Below are 6,000 nucleotides of genomic sequence, written 5' to 3'. Positions count from 1 at the left end.
AGGTGAGAAGGAGGAATCAACGAGAAAAAAATTGGGAACAGTGAGGTGACTTTAACCTAGGTGCTTATATAGGTAGGTAGGTAAATTAATTCTAACCTAGCTCAATTGAGTTAATCAACTCTCTCTTTAATTAGGTATCTTAAGCTTCCATCGAGCTTCATACCTCCATCCTCTTAAAACATGTCATGCAAGTTCATTTAAACTTCCGAAAAATTCCTAAAATTCATAAGAAATTTTATAATTTAATTCACTTAATTAACGCTCGTGTGACCTTAGTAAATTTCGTAAATAAATTCTTTAATTACAGTTGTGAGACCGTACATACATACTACTAACAAGTAAACCAGTGTCTAAGCACATGCACAGGTATATAACTCAGCATATGTAAGCATATCACATGGATATAATAGAACAACTGCATAAATAAGCAATCAACAACATCAGCAGGTATAATAGTAACAGCGTATGCACGGATGGTCACTCCTGCCCACCCGTCTGCACCACGACCCTTGTATGGTCAAGAGGCCGAGACAATGACAACTGTACACACTCTAACTACCACTACTCTCGAGTGGCCGAGTGGACAAGTGCTAAGTAGCTAACTAGCTACGTAGTAATGGGGTTCATGCTGCTCGCATTTCCAGCTATCACTACCCATGAATGGCCAAGTGGGAGCACTACAGGACAAACAATATCTGCTCTAGCTACCACTACCTATGAGTGGCTGAGCGTGCGGCTCTAGTCAACGACTCTCTCGACCACAACAGAGAATTTGTCATTGATATGCATGTAATGATATGATACGCAAGATCCAACAGTCATTATATATATATATATATATATATATATATATATATATAAACAGAAATTAGGTATGCTAGAGGAAGCCATCATGCTCAATAAGGTATATAAATAAACAGCAATCAAAGCAAGTAACATGGTATCTAATATATGCTAAATATCATGGATGATAACGAGAGATTGTATAGACATCAAATCGATTAGCTCAAAGATTGAGTGGACAAGTATTAAGCTCAGGAAAAATACGAGTGGATTCAAGGTAAATACAGGTACTATTCAAATATAGTTCATGCACTAAGATTAAAGAACTAAAGATCAAAGTAAGAAGTACTCGTCTTTATTTGTCGATTGTACTAAATAATCCTACGTCGAGACACTTGTCTCGAATCAACGTCCTGTAAATCATATGATATACAGTTTAGTTAATCACATATACAACTAGCTAAACTAAAAATTCGATCCTAATTTGATTAGGTAACCATATTTAATTCCTCCTTTGATCAAATCCAATTAGATGATAAGTCCATCCTTAATTTGTAGTCCATTAATCAATCCAATAATCAATTACCAAAACCAAACATCTATATTCCACATCCGATACCAATATATTTTTTACTGATCAACTAAATTCTTAAACATGCACTCTAGCCTTAATTACCTCCTTTCTTTCCCATTTATTGGCTAAAACAGAAATGGTAGCATATCCAATTTTCCCAAATCTGCAATATACCCAATACGGAAGAACATTCAATTCCTTGTTATCTCCATAACAAAAAAATGCAAACAAGATCTAGGTAATTACCCAAGCTATTGGAAGATGGTGGCTCACGGCTAGAGGTCTTGCTGTTGGAAATTTGTGACCGGAGTTGTGGATCATCCACACACAGCGATGACCGGAGCAAGGTCAAGGTGCTGCCCTCCAAATTAAACAACTCTAAATCAACACTGATCTTAGATCAATCCCTCAAATCATGTACTAGGTTAGTTGATTACCTCCAAGGTGTCGGTAAGACAACTGCTGCCAAAACTAATGATCGGAGCTAGGGCACGAGATGAAGGAGATTAGTGACGAAAGGCACGACTTGATGTTGATCTATGCTGACGATGAGGAGGTGAGATCGGGAACACGACAAAGAGACCAAACGACGGGTGAATAGGAGGTAGCGATGGACCTCCCCGATGCAAGATCTGGCACGGAGGAAGAGGCGGTGGCAGCGCAATGAGTGGCTGGCGACGTCGCCCCATCATGACGGCGGCAGCTAGGTTGTCTCCAATCGAGTCTTCGCGAAACAGATAGACGATAGAAGAACAGCTAGGGCACTGGACGTCGGCGATCGGACGACGACGACCAACGATCAAGCGATGCGGCAAGATCAGAAGATGGGAGAGGGAGGTGGATGGCAAATAGAAAAACTAGGGCACAACGCCCCGACGATGGATGAGCTCAACGATAGTTGGAAAAGAAAACATTAATGTGGACCTGCACTGGAGAATGAAGAAAGGAGGCTGACTCTTGTGGTGGCTGGCGGCGTAAGTACTGATTATAAGCACTAGTGATTGTTCACGTAAAATTAGCTAAACTACCGATGGTTGTAAGTGAACTGTTTTTTAGAAGAAAAGAACTTGGAAAGTAGATGTGCGAACTAGAGAGATAGAGAGAGTTTTACTTGGTTTGGGAAGAGCTCTAGGAGTTCGGTTTCGTTGTGGTGGTAACTAATGTATCATGTTCTATCCTTTTCTCATTGTCAATCAACATGTACTCGTCGGAAGTTATAGCTATTACCCCTAAGCACTAAATAGAGAAGATCCCTGTAAAATCTTGTTACGGTTAACCCCTGTCACTAGGACGCCTCGGTAGATCACAAGAATGCAAACCTGATCGGTATCATTAAGGATAGAGATAGGGGTTTGGTTTGGTTTCTTACTTCCTTGTGGAGGAATTACCTCTCCTTTCGAGGGAGTATTCTAGATGTCCGTGAACGGGTTACCCCTGTCACTAGGGCCCCTCGGGTATACGATCTAAGATCCTCTCTTTACGAAATTAGCAATCCCAACACAATCAATTAATACAACATGACAAACAAGTCTCATGCATATTAAATTGAAACAGGACAAGCGAAATCATTTAATGAGTGAAAGCATAAGCATGAATCTTACATCATAACCTATCCACAACTACTCCTTGATCTTAGAACAAAGAATCTACTCCATAGACATAGGGGAAAAATCCAAAGACATAGTATAATTAAACATTCAATCCCCGAACAAGAAGAGAGAGGGAATAGAGATGCTTATTCAATGACGTCGAGTGATCTTCGGATCTAATCCTTTGCTTCTGGAGTTGATGCGGTGATGGAGGTGATCTCGGATCATCGTGTTGGAGTGTATACTGAAAGCCTAAGTTTTTGTAAACATTTATTTTGAATAAAGAATCACATTTGGTCAAATTGTCTACATTAAGTTGTAGTTGTTCAATTAATTTATATTGTAAATAACATAGTATGTGGTGCTACATACAGAAGATGATGTTATCAGTACCTTATAAATTATAAACAGTAGCTCACGACCAAAATGGAAAGGAACAAAACATTGGAAGGTCATAGTGTAATTAGGAATTAGTTTATCTTGACTATATAATTACACTAGTACACTTAAAGTGTATTGAGTAGGACCATTTGAGGTTGTTTCTTTTATACTGATTTTATAAAGGAACAAATACCTCAGTTATTATGGAAGTGTGTGCTCTTAATCCTAATATAATAACAAGCACATATATTTAATAGTTATTTCTTTAATTTATCAATGGGTGAGATTTAGTTCGATAAATCAATAAGCTCGATAAGTTGGGAAATGATATTACTTATAGTGTGTGTTGTTGATTATAGAAGGAAACTGTGTCCTAGAGATACTAGGTTGATAATGTCCCCAAGAGGAGCTCATAAGGATTGTCATGTTAAACCCTGCAGGTGGACTTAGTCCGACATGACGATAAGGTTGAGTGGTACTACTCTTGGACTAAGATATTAATTAAATGAGTTGTCAGTAACTCTCTTAATTAGTGGACATTCGATATCTTAAACACAGGGAGACTAACACACTCATAATAAGAAGGAGCCCAAAAATGTAATTTGGGATTGGTGCGGTAGTTCAATAATAGTTCTCTACTGGAATGAATTATTATTGATAAAATTAAGTTGTGTGTTCGGGGCGAACACGGGATGCTTAATTTTATCGGGAGACCAAAATCAATTCCTCCTCTCGGTCCCTATCGTAGCCTCTTATTTATAGAGTACTATACCCACCTATACCCACCTTCTATACCCACCTAAAGGGGGCCGGCCAAGCTAGCTTGGGAACCAAGCTAGGGTCGACCTAAGCATGGTTTAGGGTGGCCGGCCCTAGCTTGAACCCAAGCTAGAGGGGGCCGGCCATATTAAATTAAAAAGAATTTTAATTTTAATTTTTATTATATGGAAGATATAATTTATTAAAGGGAATTAAAATTAAAATATCTCTCTTGTAAAGGATCTACAAAAGATTAAAGAAAGAGATTATATCTCTTTCCTTATTTGTAGATTGGTGAGATATTTTATTTTCTCTTTAAAAATTATTCAAATGTTGAAAAATTAAAATTATAGAAATTTCTTTTTATCAACTATGAAGAAATTTTTGAAGAGAAATTTTATTTTAAATATTTCCGGAAACAAATTAGGAAGTTTTAATTTGTTGATTAAAACTTGTCTAATTTATTCCTTCATGATGTGGCCGGCCATTATGTTTTTAATTGGGAAATTTTATTTTATTTTTCTCAATTAATTCATGTCAAAGAAATTAAGGAAATTTTATTGTAATTAAATTTCCTAATTTGCCAAGGCCAAGGAATATAGAAGAAGGGGTGAGGGTGCCTTCACGGGAACAACCTCTATTATTTCTCTTCCTCTTTTCCTTGGTGTTGTGGTCGGCCATCATCCTCTCCCTCTCTTCCTCTTGTGGTGGCCGAATCCTTCATCTCCCTTGGAGCTCTTGCGGTGGCCGGATACTACTTGAAGAAGAAGAAGAAGAAGGAGAGAAAGCTTGCATCTCTTGGAGCTTGGTTGGTGTTTTGTTCTTCATCCTTGGTAAAGCTTCCTTGTTGTGGCCGAACCTAGCTAGGAGGAGAAGAAGGTTGTTGGTGGTTTCTCATCTTGGAAGATCGTTGCCCACACAACGTCCGAGGTTAGAAGAGGAATACGGTAGAAGATCAAGAGGTCTTTCTAAAAGGTATAACTAGTAATTTTTCTTTCCGCATCATACTAGTTATTTTTGGAAATAATATCAAATACAAGAGGCTTACAATTCTAGGATTTCGAATATGTTTTTCGATGTTGTGTTCTTTTATTTTTTCTTTTCCTTGTGATTTGATTGTTCCTTTCGGTTAACCTAAAGTTATTTTAGGAAATTAAATATTAGCTTTCCATAAAAGGTTTTGTCTAGTCGGTGGTGGTTGCTCCCATATCCAAGAAGGTCATGTGCCTCGCCACGTCAGTACTGGGAACCAATTATGGAAATTAATATTTAATGGAATTAATAACTTAAGGTGACTTGGGTCGAACGTGTTAAGTTCCGTAGGAGATCCAAGTCAAAACCTAAAAGAACAAATAGATTAAGTTTTGGATCAAACGTGTTAAGTTCCGCAGGCGATCCAAAATTTAATTTAAAAGAACACATGGTAGCTAGGAAAAGGTTCAGACCTTTGTACAAAATTTTTGTACAGTGGAACCTCTAGGTTTTCCGAGTAGCAACCAACAATTAGTATCAGAGCTAGGGTTTTGCCTCTGTGTATTTGGTATTAGTTTAATTATGCACATGTCATACATAATTTAGGCAGGTTAATAGTAGGATGTGCTAACTTTGTGGATGCGGGATCCAACTATTATGGCTTATAGTTTTTTTTATGTGTGTGATTGGACCCTTGGACATGTCAAGGGCAATTTATATGTGTGTGCATGATTGTATTATAAAATACAGCAGGAGCTGTATTTAGTTTTTATTAGGATTTTATTTTGATCTAGTTACATGTACATTCTTTTTATGGAATATAGGATCGATGGATGTAAATTTTTATTTTATGTTCGATCTAGTTTACATGTACATTCCTTCGAGGAATATAGGATCAAAATTGTAAAATTCTATTTATGTCGCGGATCGAATCTTGCAAAG

The sequence above is a fragment of the Zingiber officinale genome, chromosome 1B (assembly GCF_018446385.1).
Source record: "Zingiber officinale cultivar Zhangliang chromosome 1B, Zo_v1.1, whole genome shotgun sequence".
Classification (NCBI taxonomy): domain Eukaryota; kingdom Viridiplantae; phylum Streptophyta; class Magnoliopsida; order Zingiberales; family Zingiberaceae; genus Zingiber; species Zingiber officinale.
The sequence above is the reverse complement of the archived record's forward strand: the minus strand, read 5'-3'. Positions refer to the sequence as shown.